At 37.8% G+C, this 25613-nt stretch overlaps 1 protein-coding gene across 4 annotated transcripts in view; it reads right to left on the bottom strand.

Moving 5' to 3' along the window:
- NRXN3 (neurexin 3) overlaps window positions 1-25613 on the bottom strand; it is a 971499-nt gene that overhangs the window by 8013 nt on the left and 937873 nt on the right. Inside the window, exon 18 of one of the 4 annotated variants that reach the window (XR_010374442.1) lies at window positions 2676-3403. The exons of the other annotated variants lie outside the window; for them this stretch is intronic. The gene's annotated coding sequence lies outside the window, so the exon portion shown is untranslated. The remainder of the gene's footprint in view (window positions 1-2675; window positions 3404-25613) is intronic. 4 annotated transcript variants of the gene reach the window in all.

The following is a 25613-nucleotide window of genomic DNA, read 5'->3' as shown; positions in this document are numbered from 1 at the left end:
AGGATTTTCCAGATTATTTTTTCATACGCTGTGCTTTCTCTCCTAAGCAGTGAATGGATGTTTCCCAAACAGAAATATGTTTTTAAAAAGCTTCTGTTGACAACAAAATGAATTAAACAAAAGTGAAACAGATAAAATGGTCTCCTCTGCAATGATATAGATGCAAAATTAGTTTGCCCATCAACACTACAGTTGCAAAGAAATTACTGATCAGCAAATTGGAAGCAGCAATGAGAGAACTGAGGTCTGCGAGGTGGGAAACCTTATACTGAGCAGCCCTGTGCTCTGCTTCGTCTTCTCATTCCACGAAGCACAGTGTGTATATATTCCTTAAAAGTTAGCCTTTAAATCTAGCACATATAGATGTGCTATTTTCACAGAGTTGTTAAACTACCAAGATCATTGGGGATATAAAAGGTCTACTTTAGCCTTGGAGCTGCTCTGCTTTTTGCTTTATGAGTGTATTTATAGATATATAATTCATACCTCTGGGGCTGATCTCCAGTAAGAGTTCTCTGCCACTGGAAAAGACAGAGTGTTAAAAATTTAATAGAAGCCTTATGAACTGTGAGGATGTTGTGGGCGAGTCATGAATGCAGAGGGCACCAAAGAAAAAAAGAAAGTAAAAAACCCAAAACCTGAAAAATTGTAGCAGCCGTCGGCTTTCATCTTTAGAGCCACAATTTCTTTGCTGGAGTCTCAGGCATCAAACTGATACAGAACAAAAGGCACACAAAAATGAAGCCTGAAAGATTAATCTCCTGATGACAATAAGGGACACACCCTTATCGTCTCTCTCTTTTCCAGCTGTGGTGGAAGTTCAGAACTTTCAAATGCCATCTATAAAGGCTGCACAACTCATCCATTTCTGCAGGCACTTGAAATTCTGCATCCAAAGTTTGTAATTTTCATTCTATTCTCATGCTGTTCCTCTTATGTTTGACTCCACTTTCAGTATGAAATACTTGCCGGAGAAAATAATTCCTTACCTTTTCCCCCTCTGTATCAACACAATAATTCCTTATTAAATGACTGAGTTCATAAATTTTAGTCTAGTGGTATTTTAGTTATTTCTCCTTTGAGTCCTCTGAGGATAAAAAGGGGAAATTATTCAGAACATAGTCCCTGATTCACAGGAAAGATGATGCTAACACAAAACCTAGCAGATGAACATTCTTAATATTTTCTACTCTCTGCAGTCTGATTTAATTGCAATTGACAGCCAGTAGTAGAGAGAAAAGCGTCACTTCCACAATGGAATACTGCAACTTTCTGTCTCAAATATCTTCTTTTCCTTTCAGAGTATATATAACCCTCAGAGTGATTAGATAAAACTGTACTTCTGGTGGAGTTGGTTGAAAAGCATTTCCTAAGCCCCCCAAACTATATTAAAAGACATTAGTTAGTGCAGTGCTTCCTAATAGCCCATGAGCAACAGGAAGGTACAGAGTTTGAGAGATCATGAATCCCATGTTAACGCTGGGCTGTGTTTCATTGCTGTAAATTCTTGGTCACCTTCATGCAGCGTCAGTGAAACAAATATTAATACCTTCCAGAGAGGACCTGACCATGGCTGCAGGCAAGATTCTAGAGTAAAACCAAGTATTTTGGTGCCCCGACACTGAGCTGCTCTGAACCAACTGAAACATGCCCTCTTCCATTTCCCATCATTATTTTAAACTTTTATGATTAATTGGTGACAACTTCCTACTCGACATAATAATTTTTTCTGTTTTCAGCATTATTTGTTCAAGGGACTTGATACTTGAATCTAAAATACCTACTGAGCAGCAATGGTGAAAACATAAGTGCTTATAAGGAAGTAAAGCTTTTTCTTACTTCTTCTCATTGCTTTTTGAAGAAATTAATCCAAATCTCTTTTGAAGCAAGCAAATTTTAGAGATTCAGGATGTGAGTTTCAGTGGGAAAGTGTCTGCCAAATGTACCCTTTCTGGATGATATTAGCAAGCCTGATACTAGTCATAATATGACGGGTGTATTTACCTGGTAAGAGTACACTTGAGAGTATCATTTAGACTGGACACCAGGCAGATAATCAGCAATGTAGAAAGCTAATAGAAACAAAACACTTTCATAGGAATAAAGTAGGAATGATGTAAATCTGCAGTAAGAAGACCCTGAGAGCTACCAAAATGTTACAGACACCTCATCATTTTTGACTTGACATGAAGGCTACACCACCAGGCTACATACAATTTAAGTAGCATGAAAGAAAGTAGCATTACTGGTGATTCACTCTGGGAAAGGGAAAGGGGAAAGAAACCTGTAAGAGGGACTGAGAAAGAATAGGAGCAAACTACCACAGGCTCCTTCATCCCCTCCTATGCAAAATACAATCTGGTAATCAACAACATACAAAGAGCACATAACATAAAGGCAAATACAAACTGATTAAAAAATAAATAAAGGAACTTATACATTTTTCCTAAAACACAGCCATATACTAGAAAATAAAAATGCCACAGCAACAAGGTCAGAAAAAGGAAAAACATAACAAGTCATTCACTGTATCAGCAAAAGAAAGATTAAAACCTACGAGAACTGAAAAAAAAATATGAAAATCAAAAACATTATTTCCTTTAAAAAAAAGTCATCAAAAATACAGAAAAATATTTAGAAAGCATACCACATTGATTTCATAACATTCAACTTACATCAACAAATTGCCCGCATGTTTTTTGGCATGAAAGGAAAAATTTACAAAAGAAAGTTGTGTAAGAATGCTCTTGGACAAGTAGCATTGCCACATTCTTGTAACTTGCTTTTTTTTCGTTGTTGTTTCTTAAAAACTTTTTTAGCAAAATGTTTATTATTTCTTAATATAATTGTTTTACAACAAAGGGCGATACAGGGAGGCAACAACACATACATCCACACCACATAACATGAAAAGAAAAAAATCTTGCACCTTAACAAATTTGAACTTGTTTTTTTTTCTGCTGTTTTTGGTTGTGTTTTTTAATCTTATGTAAAGTCGTTAGCATATTACAGTTGAAAAATTCTGTACATTTTATAGAATTTACTTTTGCTTGTTTGCATATCTACATATATAATGTTTTTCAAAAAGCAAGGTTTGTTGCTTTTTTGCCTTTTTGGTCAATTTGATATATATTTTTTTAAACATTTTCTTTTTTCTATAATTTTTGTGTGTGTGTGTTTTAAGGAATGGATGACTGCACATAAAATTTTAACAATGCTAAAGAAAGGGGTGGTGGAGGGGAACTTATGGGAAGTAAAAATGCCTAGGGTGGATGGAGTGGGAGTGTAAAAATCTATGAGTGTACTACACAGGAGATGAAGATGATGGGAGTGAATGTGTAAGTCAGTTGCCATGTCCATGTAAGGGCGGTACGGAGTGATCTAGCAGCATTAGAGCTTCTGGCTGTAAGGAAGGGATGGGCAATATACAAAAACAAATGAGCATATTCATGCCCATCAACAAAAAGAAAGAACAGAACTCTAACATTGACAATCTCACAAACCCTAAGCTGCAACTTCTTCAACATGCAAGTTACAAAAGATTAATAATTATAGTATTAATATTTACATTTTCATTATAGGTTCTCAAATTATAAAAACAGTTAAAACTTTTCCCTACTAAAAATAGCAGTAAAATACATAAACTAATAATAATATAATAATAATAATAACCAGAGAGTAAAACAAAAAAACAAGGAAACTAGTTTTATGCATTGAAATTAGAACAACTTCATCTGTAGCTACCCACAGCCTCCTTCTTCTAAGAATCATCTTTTCTGAAGTCCATCGAATTGGCATAAGTGTTCTCAATAATTTGAGACAATAATTTCTGGAGCACATCAAATCATTGTTTTGAATATAATGACTGTGTTGGCACACCCCTTCCCCACTCTCAGATTAGACTGCTTTTATATTCAGATTCTCTGGAGAATCTCAAAAATACAGCTGTAGGATTCTGCCAGTGAAGTAGTTCCTTATTTAAAGAGGGAAATAGAGGGAAAAATTGCAGAAAACAATTCATAACTCTTTTGTTTTGGGTTTTTTTTCATTATTCGATTGGAACAAACCAAATCTAAGATAGAAATTCAACCATTGAAAAGAAATACATCAAAATATAACTATGTAGAGATATACTAAAAAAAAAAGCAAAAAGTGAGAAAGAGCACTTTGTTCCCAGGAAGAAGGGAGATAAGAACAATTGTGGGGTTTTAAAATTTTGTTTTTAAAGCAAAAATTATTCCACACACTTTCAAAGATGAACGAACCAGATGCACACATTGAAAGGAACAGACAAAGCAGTCTAGGGACACTTTCATCATTTGGATATTTTTTTGTTAAGAATTGGATTCTCTTCCCTCCCCTCCCCCTCCCATTTAAATTTCTTTCCAATTGTTGGCCAAAAACCCCGCCACCCTCTAGTGTTGCTTTTTTTTTTAATAGGTCTTTATTTTATCACTTGTTTTTAAAATAAACATAGAGAGGAAAAAAAAAGGACGTGCAGTCTGGATGTACGTCATAAATAGACATAGAAAAAGATAGAAGAAATTGGCTGAGATCGACAAATGGGTTATATAATAGCTTAATTTTACTGTAGGATGTTAATAATAATGCATGCTTAAAGTAAGTTGCATTTAGGGAAAGTAGAAAAACAGAATAGCAAGCAAGGACTTGGGGGGGGGCGGGCAGGCAGAGGAGGGTGGGGGGACCAGGGGGTGTACCATCCATGCCTCTCCAGAAAGGGCAAAGCACATTCCAGCAGGTTCTCTGCATTTCTGGGGGAGGTCAGAAGGGGAAATGGGTGAGGAGAAATTGTAAGTTATGCTAGGATGCACTTTTCACCCTTACTATGACCTTGTATTTGGATCAAACACTCAAAACCCCAGACTCCAGCCCTTATTCTGGCCCTAACTCTCCAGGGCATCCCCAAAATGAGTGGCATTTATTTTTCTGCTTAGTCAGACTGGGCTTATTCCTGTAAGTGCTGACCAGCTTCAGCAAAGGGTGAAGATTTAGTTCTTACAAACACACTCTGCTATGCTGGAAAAGGCTATGGCTGCTAGCATTAATACTGAGACTAGTTACTCCTATGCTACAAAACAGTTTAAAGTTTAAGAAGATCTTCTGATCAGTTCTATCTGAGTCTTTACCAAAACTGGATCCCAAATACTGTATGTCCTAGAGGGGCCCTTTGCTTCCTCTGAATTCCCAAGGTGACACATATGATGTCTGTATTTATCTTATCTTGTATAAAGATCATCATCCTGACATCAGAGCCCTAAGAAGGAAATTGTCACCCCAGCAAAACAACCTGTTCTGGTTGATATTTTAGGAGAGGGCAAATATTATATATGAACGTTTAGACCCTGCCCACAATGGATCTCTCTGGGAGATGGGAGAAGCAGGCTGTAAACACTGCATATACCTTAGCTTTCCATCAGGAATCCAGCAAGACCATTTCATAACCCACCACAAAGGTCATGCCACCACCAATCAGTGGAAGTGGGTGGCTATCTTGAGCTTGAATTTCTGGGAAGAATGGGGCTATCCACATGTAGATGTGGCCAGGGGAAGTTTTGTATAAATATGATAACAAACAGGTAGGATGTTTTGGTACATATTGACATGACGAACAATAAGATCTCTAAAGTTACTGAGAGATCAGTATTAGTTCTGAGGAATATTAAATAAGCATAAAAACCCACAAAAATTAAAGATTGTTTTAAAATGCAGTACTGGAAGGTGCCCAGGTCTGAGAGGAGTTATATGAGAAGATTCTTAACTCCTACTTCAGAAGTGATGAGGTTGCGCTGACTACCAGCACAGTGCATCTGTGGCTGGAATGTACCGTGCCTTTGCTGGAAGACTGCACTGGACCTATCTCCTATATCCCTTTGGAAAACATGTTAGGAAGGGAAGAGGGCCAACCAAAGAAGAGGAAATCTGGTCAGGGTGATCTCAGGGACAGAACATGCAGGTCACAGGAAGAGAAACGTTGGTCTATATAGGAAATTTTGGGGATTCATTTGTGGATCAGAAAAGATTGACTAGGAATAAAAAAATAAACAAATACAGGAGCGAGGCCTTTGCAGACCTCAGTGGAGATTTTTATTTGGTAAGGTTTCAAGGCTAGTGTCCCTGGACACCACTCCCTACCAGGATTCTGAGCCTCTGGTTTAATTATACTTAAGGAGTTTCACAAAGAGGCATTTAAGCTTTGAATTTTAATCAGTATTTGTCATGACTTGCAGCTGGATTTCAGAGTAGTGAAATATCCCCCTTCAGCACATTAGAACTGAGTGCCTTCTCTTTGATGCAAAACAGACTGTAAGGCATGGGTCTGGTTGCCAACTGTGCAGTCTGTCAGACCACTCCAACAAATACTTATGCCCAATTTGATGATAAATGCCTAACTCATTGCAAGAGGGTCTGGAAAAGCCTTTTACTGCCTGAAAGATCAAAAGAGCTAAAGAACCACAACTGGAGCCCAAGACACTTAAAGAGATGACAAGATTTTGTAAAGGAAATCTTGATGTTAGAGTTACGAAAGGATTTGAAGGGTGCTAAGCAATTTTTTCTTTACTTGGTCAATACAGAGGTGCTTGAACAAAAGCAGAGTTCTTTGGAAAATCTGGGTCCAGCAATTTCTGCTGAGGCTAGGAAAATCTTCTCCAGACTTCTAAAAAATCTAGCTGATAATAGTCAAAACTAGATGTCCTAATTTGAAATTAGATACTAAATGTTTCCACATGGAGCTACACAGACAATATTTTATTATTTAACAAATTAGCAAAATATTCCTCAGAACAGCAAAGGTTAAAAAGTATAGCCATTGCAGCCTTCTTTTATTTTCAAAAACTTAAAGTCATTTGAAGGACTGGGAATAGAGACATGTGTACTATCAAGGATTGCAAGTTTCTTGTTTGAAGGATTAAGCCAAAATAGCCAACTTTTTAAAATGAAAAAATACACATTTTAAAAGGAGACATTTTTACAAAAAGCCCCTTGTTCAGAAGCTTTAATTATAAAGTTGTATTTTCTCTTTTTTTTTTTTTTCCAAGTTGCATTTTAAAATGCTGCTGGTGAAGGTAATGCATATTTCTGTGTGTGTTAAAAAGCAAGATGATAGATGGCAAATCAGGATCTAGGGATGCACTGCTGTCCCCAGGTTCATATTAACCTCTGGAACTTCTGTGTCTTCTACCACTCTAGTTCTCAGGCTCCATCAAGCTGACAGTTTGTCTCTTCCCTAACATGCTGAACCCCATGTTGAGTTCTGTGCACTGCAACACAACTCTATCAATGTATCTCATTATAAACCAGATGTACCAGCTGCTTCTTCTGACCTAGTTGTCCAGCTATACCGTTGATGCACTTCAAATGTCCAGGATTCCCTGCTGGTCTAATCATGCATCCCTCCTTATTCAGGATATTTTTTCTTTCTGCATTTTTATGTGCCATAATTGCAAAACAAGGATGAGGCCAGGAAATTGGGGTTTTTATTTTTTGTACTTTGACCTAATTAGAAGGGGACCCAAGACGTGCAGTGCTAAAAGGGAGCATGCATTTCACCACTACATAATCTAGGCTTCCAAACTGCTTTATGTATCAGGCAGCACCCTTTTAGGGTCATTTAAAGCCATATGTGTTGGGCAAGGATACTAATGATGCATACTTCTAAGCAGCTGATGCTATCAAAATATCAGTGAAAAGAAACAAATAGAGAATTTTCAATGAACTGGAAAGTGTTTTTCTGTAAAACTTTTACCTACAAAATAGAGAAAAAGGTACTGTTAGCTATGCATCTGCTTTTTGCTTCAAGGTGTGTTGACAGCATTTTCTGCTCTGCATAGAATATTTTGGTAGCAGAAATATATGTTAAGTAGATAAGGGGGGGAAAAAAGCCCTGTAAAAATCTCCACTTTGGGCATATGTCTGTACACCAAGGAAGAGGCTTCCCAATTTCCAGAGATTTCACTGTAAAACAAATACATACACTAGCGCAGGCTAAGAGACTTGGGTTTCTCCTTCCCCCTAAACTGGTTAAGTAGACTCTACAGCTGTTTAAGAGTTAGTGAATTTACCTCTTCCTAATATAAATACTAAAAAAAGCTAGATCCAGCAAGAAACCCTCCTAAGAGCTATAGATGCATCATGGCTTTTCTGATTGTCCACAACCTAATTATCTGGTATTTGGGGGAAATGGGGGAAAATGAGCAGAAGAGTGAGGAGATGGTTCTACAGGATGAAGTCCCAAGAAAGAGAAGGCAGATGGGGGATTCTGGCACGAATCTGGGAAAGTTGGTATTTCTAGATGATTCCTCCTGCTTGTAGTAGCTCCCAAAACAACCTGCTCATTCTTGCACGCTTTTAACCTTTCTCAGAGTAGTATTTTTTAGACATCCAGCCAAATGAATGCCTGGCAGACCACAAATAACAAAAAGCTTACAGCTTAATAGGAGTAAACTACTAATTTTCATGGCTACCCTTCATCCCTAACCCCAGCTCAGAATAAAGATGTGTTCCTGTGACTCCCATCGATTATCTGGTCTAATTTAAAATGTAAGAGAAGAGTATTTGGTTAGCTGGTCCACTAAAGAACACAGAGAGGTAGGAATAGCCTAAGAAGATAAATTAGTTGTATCACTTCCCTTGCACCAGCTGTTTGTACTAACGAAAATCTCCCTCATTCTAAGCCTATGGGCACATCTGAAGCTCAGAAATAAAAAAACCCCTTATCTATAGTAAGAATATCTACATGAGCACCACTGCCAAAGTCCCACATGCCATTGTATTTTTGTGTGTAAGAGTTAATTAATGGGGCTTCTGTATAGCAACGAGATAGAAAACTACCAAATACACAAGCACATTTACAGCTATCAGAGCTAAGGAAGTCATAGGGCTAAACCACCACAGCTCTCTGAAGCAAATAATTTTTCAGGTGTTTGCCATAAGCTTATTATCTTTTCACATTCCTCCAAAGAGTATTTTGATGCTTCCAGTACTACGCAGCCCATCCAATATCACTGCCCTGAAAGCATTCTTCCCTTGCATCTCTATTCAACTGTCTCTTTCTCCTGGGAGAAGGATCTGATATGTTTTTCTGAAAGACTGAAGATTGACATTTGTAGTCAGCCCAGCTAAGGCTTTTTTATGTAAAGCTGAACTTATTTAATCCTGAAAGTCAGTCACATGGGAAGAAGTCTTTCTGAATCCTGAGGGATTTTGCAGCCACAAACCAGATCCTCATACTGACAAAGTCAGTACCAGAGCTCCATGCAATAATTTGAGTGGGAGCAGTAATAGTTTACTGCCTTTGGTCTAAACCCATGCAGCAAATGTTTCCTGGGTATTTATGGTATATTAAAATGTACATAAGTTTTGCTTATCTGCAAACACAGAGCAGCAGGGGTATCTTAGTGTCTACTCCTTTCCTCAGTGTATACAGCTATGAAGCAGCCAGGTAAAAATACTCCATGACTACCAACTTCCTTCTTGGTAGTTGTATCCTAAGAAGTCTTATACTGTCATACCATTTAATATGACTTTTTCATAATGTATCCAGGAAACACATCAAGGTAACTCTCAAATACGCTAAGGGATCTCTAGGCGCATCTGTATATAAGACTTATGTCCTAGAAAACTTACTGGGAAACTGAAGAATTTAAGAAGTGCTTAGACTCAGGACTGATTTGAATGTCCAAATCCTAAAAGACACCTGAAATGTGTGTCTGTGTTAGGAGGGTATCCCATAGTGAGATACTTGATTGAAATAGTGCCTACTTGGCTGCCATACAAGTACTCTCTTAGGCGCAGCTAAATCATAACACCATGAAGATCTGGATACTTCATGAATGTTGTTTTGTATCTAACCTTACTGTTGACTCCACATTATCCTCTGTGGCAGTTGTATGCCCATGTCAACTGATGCATAACTGTTATCCCTATGACCTCCTCCACTCATATGTAATTATTCATAAAGATATTTTCATATTGGATTCTTTAGGAAGTCAATTCCAGTGAACTTCGAAAGTAGACAGTGCATTATTTTTAATCACTTGAATTCTAGGCTACTCTTGCCATTTCTGTTGAAAGATCCTGCAAAGTAATTTAATTCATCCCTCAGCTAGCATAAGCACGTTACATTCTCAAAGTCTGTAGCTAGTCCAGCTGCAAGTGACTCAGTGGATGGAACTTCCTCCTGGCTTTGTGAGAGGAGGATCCAAAGCATAATAGATTCACTGTCAAACGGTTTCTCTTGCAAAAAACTTAAACTTCACTTCTAATGGCAAAGTAGTGATCCTAGTTCTGCCCTCGATAACCTCTCTTCTTTTCGTATTTCCTGCTCCTCTTACAGACATAAATCAGTGCTGGGAAGAACCTGGATTTGCACCTTGTATCCAGAGATAGCTGCTGTGCTTTTATCTCGGAGCTGTAAACAAAACAAAGGAAAGCAAAACCACACCAAGAAAAATGTTGTCTACTTCATGGATGCCTGAATAATCTGGTATCATCCCAGGCATTACTTATCTCTCTGGAAGCTATTCAAGATCTAAAGCATTTCACTTTATAAGTCTCTTCAGTGAAGCAGCTGCTGCTTATTCTTGAGGATACATGGGAAACAGTACTACTACGGACCTTTAACAAGGACCTTTAACAGTGTACACACTGGACTAAGGAAATCTGTTTGACAAGCTGTAGAAGAAAACAAGGGTGTTAAAGAATCGGGATAAGTTGGGCTATACAGACATGGTGATGAATTACAACTAAAAACAATATATTATTTCCTTGGAAATTATATCAAGGCAAATACTGCAATAACTGAGAATAAACAATAAACAATGTCTGTTCAGCATTGTGAACATTAGTCCCTGGTAAAATGTAGAGTGAAGAGAATTTACAGTGTAATGGTTGGGAAGAAGCTTACTCCAGCAGGTTTTGAAAAAGATTCATTTACCTCTGCAATTGCACCTAAACTTATTTCTTCCATTAATCAACACTATTGAAAAGGGCACAATAAGTGTCTGCATGTTCTCTTCTATGCACGTTCCCTGAGTTTGAGCACTTTTACATCCACTCTAGGGTAACCGGGCATAAGAGTTATGAATTGAATTGACCTATTCAAACTCACGTAGAAAAACTGCGATAAAGCAGGGGCTCATAAGCACATCCGGCTTATCCAGCAGTACAGTCCTGTTCATAACGTTACTCTTCTTTGGGTTTTGGATGTCAAAGTATGTTCTTTCTGCTGTGGATTAACTTGGAATAGTTTTATTCCCATGTCAAAACGGAAAGAAAACAAGCCAAAAAAAAAAAGGTAGTTCCCATAGTGGAAGTTAAATCTTGACAGTGCAAAATGCTACTGGGGAATTAACTGCACTGGACAAAACCCTGAAGCATGTAGAGAAAAATACCTCAGTGCCAGCTGCTGCAGTTAAAATTAATTAGACAGGAGTTAATAGAAATTCTTAATATGTAATTTTCCTCATGCTACAAGAACCCTTTGGGACTCCAGAATTGAGGACAAACCCTTCAGTCTCCTCCTCAGCCAGGAACGAGTTAAAATATTACTCAGAATTAATACAAGGTTGCCTCACGGCTATACTGAAAAGGCTAGGCCAAGTTCCCCAGCAGCAAAATGAACTGATGTTGGGCACACTAAGGCTTTGTTTAATACCTGGTTACCTGTAGAGGAAAACTGTTAAATAAGAGACTGTTACTGATGAGAAGATCACTACCAAGTAGACTGCTGATAAGTTCTACCAAATTACCATTGTGAAGTGGTAGAAGATGCTAGGTAGAAATCCTGATATTGAGTAAACATAAATAAATACAGCCACAACTCTTCCTCTGAAAAGGAAGAAAGAGAACGTCAACCTTTTGAGCACTGCATGAGGAGGTGTTCTCTCACATCAGTTCAGAGGATGTGCGATGCTCTTTCCTTTTGATTGTATTAATGCTTAAATGCACCAGAATCCCCTTGAGACCTCAAGCAGAGGTGTTTGGAGACAGAATGCCAATGACTATTAATCCGTGCTTTGAAGTCAATTCTCCTACTAGGCAGCACTTGTAACTGCATCAGAAATACAATAGAGCCAACTAATGTATGAACTATCTAGCTCTGAAGCACTGCAGGGGAGCCTTTTGTATAGAAGCTTTCAACATGTGAGCTAGTTCTGTCTATCATTTGGAAAGACAAGAGGGGATAGTGCTGTGATTCAGGCATTTTGGGACGGATTTTTGGCATGACTTCTTGTTTGTTTGTTTTTATGGGCGAGTTTAATAGTAGCCAAGAAGTGCAGGAGCATAAAGAGAGGGGCCATTTTTGCAGATTTCCTTTTGAAAGTTCAGGATTACAGTGGTGAAAGGCTGCTGCAGGCAAGTTTGAATCCTCTTTTTCAACATAGAGAATGACTGGAATAAACTCTACTGTGATCCAGAAGCCAAAGCTTTAAGCTGTTTATCAGAGGTTGCATTATAGCAAGAAAGTGGCTGGGAAGGGTATTTTTTCTGTTTTTGTAACAGATTGGATTAGAAGAGAAACAGGTTTCATTCCAAAAGTTAACCTATTATAATATCAATGATAATGATGATACTTGGGTGTATTTCAGAAGCACAGGTAAACATAGTATGTTAATGAATAAAGCTGTGGAGCTGGACACCAGAATTCTTCAGGTCCATTCAGACTTTAAGGACTTTTTGAACAAAAATTCAGGATGACTGTCTTCTGCTATTGACTAATTCTGCTTGCCTCATTGGTGACCTAGGTGGCCTTGGCATCCTTTCTCCCTTAACTTCACGCCATGATAAGATAGGGTATATCCCACTATCACAAATGTTTGGGTTTTTTGTTAGAGGAGTTGGAGCACTAACTTTCAAAATGTGTGGGTTTTTTTTTTTAATTTAAAAGACCAAGTTAATATTTGTAGACCAGGGCAGGTCAGATTGCTGCAGAATCACTATTTAAAGAGATATAGAGTCGTACACTTGAATATTTTCCATGTGACTGCTTATTTTATTACCTGAAATATTTACATTTAAATTTTAGGGTCTTTGTTAGAAAATCAACTAAAATATGACTTTGCATAGCTATTAACCATCATGTCTGAGCTTCATGGTTTAGCAATTCACAGGAGCATAACAATCATGAATACCTGTGAAATGAAAGTTAACTGCAGATCAAGTCTAATAGGACGGAAAGTTAATTAAAAGAAGCTAAAAAAAAATCTTATCATATTAGGCTTTCCTCTGCTATGAAGTAAGACATTATATGGTTAGATTTTAATAGGAAAGTCTATTACTTTCTCATAGACTCTAATTTCCTTTATCTGTGTGAGCCACAAAATTTTCTCATGCAGATTTTTTTTTTTTACTGAATTCATTATTCCTATTGATATTCTTATTCTAATTGATGGTTTTAATCACAATCAAAACAGAGATAGAACTGGAAATATTATGTTAAAAGAACAAACACTTTATTTGGTCAATTCTGCTATTGGCAAAACTTGCAGCTTTGAAATTATTGAATGAATTAAAAAGGTGTTCAGATTCTAACCTTAGTGCCCTGAGATTTACAGGCTTATTAGGGTATTAATGAACAGCACTGTTTTGAAGTTAGAAGAAAAAATTCACCTTCAAAAGACTCATTGTAAACACTTGAGCCTGTGTGGGTCCTTCCTTGCCTTTTGCAAAAGGACACTAAACATGGACAGGCACATGGACCATCATTATGCTGGAGAAGAACTGGCAGATTTTCCTGTTACTCCCAGTGCCTAAACAGTACATGCTAGTCTTTCATGGTAAAGTTGTACGTTTAATGCAAAGTGGCTTCTTTTTACAACCTCCGATGGCATTGAGTTATCCATCAAAATAGAAGCATACCAGAAGCCAGATTATCAACTGCTTGATTTCTACTACATGTTACACATGTACACGCAAAGGACACTCTCCTTCTCAACTTCTAACCATTTCAGGTGTCTCACTCTTGGATATGTGAATGTCCCATCTTTTCAGAAGTTTGTCTTTGCTTTTTTATTGGCTAATGAATCCATACAAGACACTCAGATAAACAACTTTGATGTAAGTTGCCATTGCTGCATTAAAGCTCCATCACAATTCCTTATTACTATCTTATTTCACTGCTTGGTAATTTAGTAGTGGTAACCTCAGCTGAAAAATACATAGAAAGGGAACCAAGTGGCAATTCCAACATGTAACTACAAAGAGACTAATTCAGCACAGAAGCACTAGGCTTTGGGATAAGATGACAGCTGTATGGCTGTATGTGCTGTCTTCATAGGTAGGAATGAGTGCATGGAGTTAACTGGAAAAGCATTTCTGCTCTTTTCTCGGCTTCACCTTTCTCTCAGAAAAATACATTCTACTTTGAAAACTCTGCCACAGGGTTCCATGCTTATTATGTCTCAGTAGATGCATTTCCAACTTGAAAAATATCTGATCTAATTCCAGCTCTAAAGATACCCTTCATGCCAACTTTCTGCCAACCCAAGTTTAGAATCTGAGAGTCAAGTTCAGGTCCCCTATTGTCACCACTCTTAAGGAAGGACTGTAGGTCAATGTATGCTCTCAGGCGCTTTGTAGCTACCCTATTGCCTTCAGTGGTTTTACAGAAATATGACAGACTGAACTTGTTAATTGGATGTACATAAATGACTCAACTGGAGAAGTGAGAAAGAGATTGGAACCTAGCCCCCAACCCCAGTGCTGTGTGGGGTCCCACAGGGACCAACAGGATACAAAACCATTAAAGCCAGCGGACTGGACTCTGAAAGACAACCGAGGAATCAGTGAGGATGAAGAAAGAATATTTGCTCATCTACAGCAATCAGGTATAGCTATGGGTGAAACTGTTCCTTTTGCCTTAACAAATATGGATTTTTATACTGAAAAAAATGATTGTATTCCAAAATATTTCCTCCCCCTTATTAGTGAATTTCTTTTAACCTCAGCAGTAATTTTTCCTCCTCCACCTCTGCAACTGTTGCATGCCCTACAAATCCTTTTATACATGCATCTCTCAAATCTCCATGCTTCTTTCAACTAAAGCTTGTTAGTGAGTCACTTAGGAAGCATCCTTCTAACCTCTCTGATTACAATATTTATAAAGTAGAGACAACAGTATTCATCCCTCTCACTAACGGTCTCAAAAGCTTCTTTTTAAAACCCGCAAAACATTTTTGAAGTCTGAGAGAAACAATGCTACTGAAGTGCCAACAATACTTTTCTCGTCAAACAAAGTACCTGACATATAGGGCTGGGTATCCAAGAAGATCCAGAACATTATCAAGTCCAGAAGTAAAAATGGCAGTTGAAGTCATTTGCTTTGAAGACAGAACATAAAGGTTCATCTCTGCTCTTTTCAAGAATACTAATGTTTACAGTATGGGTGCACCAAGTGGGCTCAAAAAAGTAAGTGAAAGTCAGAAGGTATCTGATCTCAGAAAAACAACAGGCATTTCTCATGTATTCAAACCACATAAAGTAGAGCATTGTAATGAAATACAATAAAAAAAATGTAGTGATATGCACCTTATAAAAACAAGCTGTTGTACTCTACAGCTGAGCTTTGAAATGCTCCGGCTAAAGCCTCTCCTTTATTTTAAACCATATAGATTTTATTTTCCAGACTGATTTAAGGCCTAGCTAATTCTATATAGTGATTTTTTTTCATATATAACTATAAAAACAGCCCTAATCCTACAAACCACTAAATACTTTCTACTTTCATTAATCCCAGTGAAAACTGAAGGCACTCAACATCTCATCAGGCTGCCAGTTTTTCCAGCCATGTGGTTAATGTAATTAGTAATTATGCATGCACATGCATATATACAGGAATCTACACATAATGTTTTTAATTTTTTGGCCATGAAAGTACTGAATCTGCATCCAAATTCCAAACTGCTACGGAGATCCAAGTGCTGACTGCTTCCTTTTCCAAAAGAAAAATCAACATCCCATTCATGAATGCTCCAGACAAAAGGCTTGGAAGAGAATTATAAACAAGTGAGGAATGCGGTGAAAAAGTTTTGCTGTTGGTATTTGAAGCCTATTATCAACCGTAGTCCCCCAGGAATTCCTTGTGCATACAAGTGTTTTTTCATGCATGCAATGGATTGCCTAATTTACTGTTTCTGATCTGATGTTCAGTTCTGGCAAACTAGCCTACATGTGAAACTTAAGAGCATGACTTGCTACTCACCTGCAGCAGTCTTACACTGATAATAATGCTTATACACATTATTGCTAACCTACATCAGCACTAAGTGAGAGGTAGAGTATGTGCATAATTTCTTACAGTTGAATCACAGAGACCTGAAATGTGACATGCCAGCCATCTCCTGGGGACCAGTACAGGATACTACCAGAACTCTGTTCGCCGAAATCTATCATCATATTATGTAACTGAATAATACTTACGGTTTTGTATATATACTTACACATATATATATTTACTATGTATTACATACATAAAGATATGTTTATACACACAAAAATATACATATACAGGTATATGTGTGTGTATATATATATTTCCTTTAATTCCTATTTCCAGCACCTTTCCCAGTGCTCCAGTCAGAGACGCAGAGCTCAAATTTCTTGGATTTTATAAAAGGAAACGGCATTTGTCATCCCTTAATCCTCTGTTGCAGAGAATCTCTTTCCTCCACACCAGTTCCCTATGCTTATTAAGCTTTCCAACTATTTTCAGAACTTGGGCTGTGTATAAGCAGAGGCTTCACTGTAATGGAGCAGAGAGATAACTGTGCCTCACGCCACAGCTTTGTCACTGCTACCCCTGAAATGATGTGTACAGTTCTATGCGTTTCATTACCAGAAAAGAACAGCACAAGACAAAACAAAAACCTGATAAAGAACTGCTGTTCAACAAGGAACAATGATCATTGCTCTAAGCTGACGTCTGAAATCTTTAACTTCACTGTAGATAGCACATTCATCTTGTTTTGCATTTGCTGAAATCTCCCTTGAATAGGAAAATTAATGTAATATGACACACCACAGTAAAAGCTGTCATAGCCCTAACATGACTGGATCCCCAGAAAAATGACCTCCTGGAGTGTGTATCTGACAGAAGGTTTAAGAAATCTGTAGGATCAGAATGCAACCTTTGTTCAAAAGTGAAGGAGAGATTAACTGAGGTTTGAAAGTGAAAGAATTAAAACTCCAAGGTCTTATTTCAAGTCCTGCCATTCAGACAGTCCTTGAGGGCCTGGTCCACAAAAGGATTAACTATCTCTTGTCAGCATATAAATCTAAAATTTAGATCTTTAAAGCAAGTGCTCAGCTGCACTAATATCCACAAATCTCTTCTCACCTGCTGGAAAAATTATGGCAATATAGCTATAAAATGTTGTTTGAGCTAGTGGCCGTTCACACATGCAGCCATCTCCAGGATCCAACTGCTAAAATTGATTTTAAATACGCATGTTGAATATGTAGCTGGTGTCAGAGATCAAATCCCAATAAAATACAAGAAACTATACTGCCTTTATAGGGATTTTAAGGCAAAAGAAGTAGGTATCAATACCATTTATTATTCCAGAAATCATCATAAAGCTGGGGCCTTCACAAAAAGTCTGTTTTTAAAACTTCTACAAATGGCTGTCACCTCATTTGGTGCTCAGATTCCTAATTAATTAGCTTTAATGGAAGCTAAGCAAATTTGGTGTGGAAAAAGAAACAAAACCGCTTAAGTTCCTCAGGGTATTTTGAAGGTTTCTGTGTGAATACAGTGTTCTTTAATGAGGAGGAGCGCCAAGCCTGGCAGCTCTATAGTTTCTTAAACTATCTGAACTGGCAGCTCCTGTTTGGACACTTGCCACCTACAAGACAGGCCAAGAGAAAACTGGTAACTTGTCGCCAGGAAGGAAAGGTCATCTGGGAGGTGAAAAAAAAAATCACCAGAAGAATAATGGAACTACTAGTTCAATAGTAAACGAGGTATAGATGACTGAGATTCACTTTTCCTATGTTATCACTTTGTGTGTGCTGCAGAAGGCACCACTGGAATGTTCATTCTTCAGTAGAGATAAGACAGAAAACGAACTACCACACTAGGTTTCCCTACTTTTCCTGTATGGAGGAAGAATTACTACCAACAGACTGAGCTAGACACACAAATGACTGCTTTCATCTTTAAACAATCCTGTTATTAGAATAGAGGTGCTCCAGGCACATTTGCAGCTTGTTTTACCAGCTGTTTCTAAAAATATCGCCTTAGTAAAGGAGACTTTTTTCACTCTCTCTCCAAAATAATTCTTGTTTCTTTTCCTTTCCAAGGAAGAAGTGATAGATACGGAAAAGAACATATGTGGGAAAGATCACACAGCTTCAGGGACGGACTTTTACCATTGCTATTCAAAATATAATGAAAAGCTATGAATGAAACCACTGAAGATGCTGAAATATACTGGGCCAACTCCTTTGATAAATGTAATCAAAGGTTTTATTCTTCTAACACAATTAGTATAGAACTAGTCGCAGATGTTTCCTATGGGGAAAAGTATGGTGTAATGTTCTAGAGAACCTCACGGGGGAGAAAGGAAGTTGAAAAACTGAAAGGGAGTAGTAAAAAAACTCCCAAGTTAATTAAAAGTGAAGGTTACTAGTCATATTTTCAGAAATTAAAAAGAGATGAGTATAGTGAAATCCCAACATAATACTTATGACTACAAAACTTCTTCAATTTGCTTTGTAACAAGATACTTTGTTAGAATTCGAACTTTTAATTTTTTATTAAAAAAACCCCATCAATTTCAAAATGAAAAGGCATTTCAAGACAAAAGTTGAAATTTGCATTTTAGGAGTCATAAAACATTTTCTTGTTTTGAATTTGACACAGGCAGGTCAGAGGAAACTAGATGGAGTTCCCACAGTACTTTGCGAACACCGAAACTTCAGTTTTTATCAAAAAAGAACTAGGGTGCGAATATCTTCAACTACCTTTCTGGTCTCCATATTCCCTTTGGGTTTATATAGCACATTTAAGCATGTGAAATAAAGGGTTTCAGGAAAACCTGAAAGCCTCTCAGTTATCTTCTCAGAAAATAAAGCTCAAAATTAGTTCATAATTTTGTGCTCAATGCTCACCCTACTGCTGTCAGGGGCGTGTCGCAGTGTCTTGTCCATGGGAAGGCCACTGGAGTAAGGGCAGAGCTGGTAGTATGTCCAATCTACTGTACAAAAAAGTACTTTTTTTTCTTCAGATACATACATACTCCTGCTACACTGCCAAGTCCCTTGACTTTCTCTTCAGCTGTCAAACTCTCCTTAATCCTCCCCACAGCTCTCTCAGAGTCTCTAATTCCCTGGCAGTGATAAGTGATTCAGAACCTTGCCAAAGGCACGAGCCTGCTACGAGTTCAGATGCGTGCTGGAGGTCCGCTGTTTCAGCCTACGCCCAGATCTCGAACCTGAGAGTTACTCTTGCCTGCACTCACAAAACACCTTCCTCAAAATGCTGGGATGTACTAGCTGCTTTCAGAGTTATACAAAAGCCAAAGGCTTGAATTAACAGAACTTAACAATCGTATAAGAAAGAGGATAAGGCAAGACTCGACTTATTTGCCCCACATTTGCTTGTAAAGTTCCTAAACAAGTTTATTCTACTCCCCTACTTCAGCTCCCCAAAATGCTCCTTTTAGCCAGAACATAAACATAGCATTAACAGGTGTATAAATATGCACACATGTAGACAGAGAGAGAGAGTGTGTGCACATGCTTTGCAATATATTAATGATCTATGTTTCAACACTAAAAGATTAGCATACAAAAGAACCACAGGTGTTAGGGGAAATACAGATCTCCAGGCACTCCATAGTAGATTTGTTGCTTCATGGAGTAGTGTGAGAAGAAAAAATTAAAAATAATATTTTGATACTCTAGAAAATACCCTGAACTAAATACAGGGCTATTTTTTTCTCTTTTTGTCTGTCAAATATAAAACTTAAGAAGCCCTCAAGATTTCAGTAGTGAAAATGAGTAGTCCCTAAAACTAGTACTTAATATCAGCCATACTGGTTTCAGTACCACGGAAAAAATAATTACTGACATCCATTAAAAAAATACAAACAATTAAGATCAAAATTGCTTTGCACTTCTGCTCTCCTGCCAAGTCAGAACAACTTTTCCCCCTTTCTGTTGCCTCTGACATTTATTGTTTTGCTACTGAGATGGAGTGAAACCAGTGAAGAGACAAAAGTGTTGGAATTTTTCTGTTGCTCTAAAAGAAGCTGATTTTGAGATTTTGTATGTTTGCCTGTAAAATAGTTGTAGTTCCTCTTGAAAGCCAAGAGAGGAGCCGATGATCCTTACAGCACCACCCCATGGGACCAAATAACTTGAGTTTTTATGAGGCTCAGCAGCAGAAAAATGAATCCTTGAGTGTGCCTCTTTTGTAAGGTTTAAATAAAGTCTTTATTAGCGCAATGAAAATGTGGAATAAAATATATTGTTGAATTAGTGAACATTTGAGATTTCAAATCAAGTCAGTCTAATTATTTTTTTTTTTGCTTCTACCCCTACTTTCAAAACCGGTATGATCTTTGTCTCCTGCTCCACACACAGCATTTAACGTAAGTGTTAACACTTCATATCACTCAGGAACCAAGACTCCCAGCTGCTCACAGTTGGGATAAAGCACTCATTTCTAGTTCTTGTGATTAATAAATTGGAACTGAAATAGAAAGGCAGAATGAAGGCAAGGTAATAACCCCTTTAACATTATTATAAGCTTTGGTATCTTATGATCTACTTGAGTTGAAAGTGGAACTAGAATCCTGCTCTACCAAGGTATCATTCTAGGCATTGTAGTTCATGTGAACATCAGTACATTTAGGCTTCTAATACATAAGGCACCCTCAGGTCTAGGCATGATGACCGAAGGAAATATATAATAAAACCCTTTAGGAGCAAAAGTGTATCTCTGTCCCTAGTATCTGTAAATGCTTAACACATTTTCTCTCTAACAGATATTATATATCTTCCAGAAATCAGATAGTTTCTTCTTGTTTAAAGCGAACTAATCAGTTGCTATAGACATTTAAGGGTCTAATATACATACGTTTGCCTTTGATGCAAAATCTGTTCCTGAGTCATGCGCTAGCTCTTCTCTTCCACTGAATGTGTCAGTGGCTATTTTTTCTTTCTTTCCCATATATTTTATGAAGCTGAAAATCAAAGCTAACAGGGACAAAAAGCAAGTCCCAGCAGGTTGAAAATATCATATCTTAGTATTTTAGACATGTGTCAGCTTGATAACATAGGCACAACACTAGAGGGATTGCCAGAATGTGACAGTGCACATGGCTTCGAGTTTAGAGAACGCGCTTTAAAAAAAGACTGGAAGGCAGCAAGGGCAAGGTAGCCAGACTGCGGGTCTGATGCTGATCTCCTCCTGACCGTAGATGCAAAACCAGGGAAACTTACACCAGCTAAGTCGTGCTGGAGAAACTGAAGTTTCTGAACAAAAATTCTGATCAGGATGCAAGTTCAAGTGATAGAAGAGTCGATGTAAAATATCTGCATATTGTAGTCCACTTGTGTCATTAATTTATGTGGCCTGAGCATAGTTCATTCCATTGCATTTGTTAACTCTAGAGGAAAAAGTGATATTTAATGAAAATGATGCCACGCCAATATTCCCTGACATGAAAATATTTGGCTTTTGTATCCCTCACTTGCTTCTCTCTGCATTAACAGATTAGGAGTTGTATCTACTTCTTAAAAATATACAATAATGTTACTTGCCACAGCAAGTGAAGATAGCACCTAGTACTAAAACGTTAACGGTGACATTGTATGTTTGTACATTTTTGGTAGTTAGCAGTGCAGTACCATTTTGGTGTATTACATGGCAATTTGCAACTGAATATCAAAGCCCATTAAAATATTAATTAAATCTCCTTCTTTCCCTTCATCTCCACCTCATTTAACTAAGAAACATTTCATTTACCCTGCCTTACAGGTAGGCAAATGAGCAATATAGATGCACAGCCACAGAAGGGATCAACAGCAGAGCTGGGAGTTGTACACCAGAGTTCAGGCTTTTTATCCTTGGCTTTAACAACTCAACCCTCAACAACCCCCTTGCTCAGTGACAAATGCCACGGGTGCTGAAGCCAGCAGCCTGCCCTGAGACACAAAACACAAGTACAAACTAACTATTTAAAGTGCCAGAAATCCATATATACAATTAGTGGGGTAAAATGGAGTACAACAGGATGTTCCATGGCATCTCCTGCACTTGAGTGAGCCTCTTGCTCCCTGCAGTGGAGGGCTAGTCACAGGTGTCACAGAGGCTACCTAAGGTGAAAAAAATCAACCATTCAGCAGGACGAGCAGCTCAGCCACAGCCTGGAGGTTACTGTCCTGACAACTGGACACTTGATTTACTCATCACATTACTCCAATATGAAGGTTATCCCAAACTTCATGATGGAGGGGGCTAAAATTCTGATTGTTCTGCTCCAATAACACCTGCCACTCGAGCTTAAAAGTTTTTTTCTTTTGCTGTTAGCTTCATAACAGGACTGTTCTGGTCTATCTGGCAGAGGGCAGTATTACACAAAACCATGAGCTTGTTGTTTATATTATAATATTATAAGCAGTTACTTTATTTTATCAATCCCCAAGAAAAAGCTTTAGATCTGATACGAATTAATAGTTGTAAAAAACACATAGAGATCTAAAGCCTAAACTGAGAATGCTTAAAGTATTGATTTGGTTTTGCTATAGTTGATAGCACTCAGTAACATTTCTCAGACTACACATGAATTAAGAAAACTAAACTGAGCATAAGATCACTGGTTCTTATTTGTGAAGGAAAAGCTATCGTTTTTTTGTCCCTCTGCAAGTACAGGAACCATATCTTGGATAATTTAAATGAAATAATTAAATGAAATAATTCCATGTTGGAGACCTAAATATATCCCATCGCTTCCATCTTCTGGTAACTCTTTGCTTAAATAGCTAAGCCTTATATTGTGGTCTTATGAGAAAAGTTCACAGATTTCAGCATCTCATTTTCCCTGCAGAACAAGCTAATTCCTGAAAAACAACTGGGATTTTAGCTAGGCTAAAAGTATGTGTAAGCATGCTTTTTGTGATGTCCTGAACATTTTCTGCAAGGAAACTGGCTGCCTCTTCCTCCACTTACTCCACTAACATGAGCTGATCCACTGCCAGCTATCATATCCTCATGCACTGAAGCATTCAGTGCCGCCAACGTGGCTAGTTCATTCAGTAGGAACAGAATTAAGGATACTGGGGAATGTGCCACTGTACAAGCCAAAAGATGTTTTTTCTAAGTGGTCTTTCAAGTCTAAGCAGACACCTGAAAACTCTACTTGTTTTCTTCTGCCTTATGCATTATTACACATTTATTATGCGTATGGCAGAAGACACTCCAGATACATTTCCAGAATTGCATTCAAGTTATACAAGTAACCGTCAGCCAGACAGCTCTTACCAGTATCAGTAAAGAGTAGGCACGACACAGTAACAAACAGAAGACTGACCCCACAGAGCGAAGATGCACAGTTCTTAAAATCATAAAAACATCCTACATTTTTGTCTCCTAACTACAAATGAACTTTGAACTGTGGATTTTAGAAATACGTTCACATAGATATCATCTCAGTTGCACATGCACGATGATATTCCCTTCCCAAGACTGCCTTTTGTAAAGGGCCTATGTACTTTCCATTTACCATAACAGCCTGCACCCTGCATAGCATTTCCGGGTGCCTACGTCACAGATAACAGGAGTTCTTGTTCTAAGACGTCAGCATGCACACACAAATTCCCTAAAAAGCTGTATAAGAAGTCACTTCAGCATTGTGCCAGTAAACCATTTGTAGGAGTGAAATGACAAGAGAGTTTGAATTTGAAATCTTTCCAGCTGCACACTTTGTCTTTTTAAAGAAGCTGCACAGACACCTTACGACTTTGAGCCCGAAGCCTCGAGGTGACACTCAGAACGTCATTCAAAGCTTGATGCCCCTTTGTGGACCCCCTTGGGCAGGTGGGGAAGGAAGGAAGGGAAGGAGAGGGGAAGAGGGACAACAGAGCGGCAGGGGGCTGAACACCAGCTTACGAACAGAGAACAGAATCACATAACAACACTGGACCAATGGACTCCAAGACACACTGACAAGACAGATGGACACAGACAAGACGTAAGATTGCTACTGAGAAATAAAAGAAGAGCAAAAAAACCCATAAAATAAAGTAGATATATAACGCTGAGGCTGCCAGAAGCAGCCGATGGTACCGGCATAACTCTTCCAAAAAGAAGAAATTATAATACAACTAAAAATTAAAATTGAAACAATATCCCCCCAGATCATACGCTACAGACTTGCTCGGTTAGCCTGAATGCGTAGCTCTGATGAAACACAAGATGGCGTCATCACAGCCCATGCACTGGTTAATGAAGGCCATGGTTAGTTAAATCAGCTAAACTATAGCATGCCACAAAAATGATCTTGCACTGACCCAGAAATAAAAGATACAACAGATACTCTGCATTGCAATAAAATTCTTTTTATGCCATCTGCACTTTGTAGGGCTTTCTTTAGTTGAAAAGTTGTTCCTGGGAGAACACAGGGTAAAGGGGAGTCTTTTTTCCCTTCTGGGTGTTTTTTCTCCGAACTCAGTTAAAAAAAAAGGGAAGAGGGAAAAGACAGGAGAGAGACTTTGCAGAATTTTATAAAAGGTAGGGAGAAGAGAAAATAAAAAGAAAGGAGGGGTAAGAATCTTCATTCTTTTGCACACAACTTTCTTGGGATGTCTGAAAATGTGGATTTCTTAAGGATGGCAAGAAAAGATTTTGTTGCCTTTATTGGTTTGCAGATCTATATCTCTTTCTTGAGATGGTTAAACCATTATTTTGTTGGAAGAACTCCAAAAATATAAATTGAAAAGTACAGCAATGATTTTAAAAATTAAAAAAAGAGCAGTATGGCACCATTACGAGCCAAAAAAAAGGGGAAAGAAATATAAAAGAAACTAAAATATCAATCACCAAAAATTCATGCGGCACAAAATGAGGTGAAACGACAGAAAATGTTCTTCAAATATATACAATGTATATATCTATCTATATATACACAGAGTATGTGTGTATATATCGATGGATATACCTGTATAATTCTTTTATTCTCCCTGCCCCACCCTACCCCCAGGCTAATTGGTAGATGAAACTATCAATTAAAGTAAACAAATAAATAAAAGGAAGAAAGAAAAAAGTTTAACAAAAAAGAAGTTAACGTGCTTTGTTCACCAAGAAATAACAATATCATGCATTTGTTCACACCAGCGGATGCCAGGGTTAGATGAAGGCATGAATTTCTGTGTAAACATGTGATTGGATGATAGGGGCTACTGCTGATATTGGTCATTTATTACTTTAGCATATACACGTATAGATATATATGCACACTGTATATATAGCACATATATAGATAAAATGTCCTCATGGGTGGCGCCTTTGGAGCTTACATAGGAGAAAAGACCAATATGCTGAAAACCAAACTCAGTATAAATTCCTAACATAAAAATAGAAAACAAAAATT

This window comes from Phalacrocorax carbo, chromosome 9 (assembly GCF_963921805.1).
Source record: "Phalacrocorax carbo chromosome 9, bPhaCar2.1, whole genome shotgun sequence".
NCBI lineage: Eukaryota > Metazoa > Chordata > Aves > Suliformes > Phalacrocoracidae > Phalacrocorax > Phalacrocorax carbo.
Note: the sequence above shows the minus strand (reverse complement) of the source record. Positions and strands in the feature narration are given on the sequence as shown.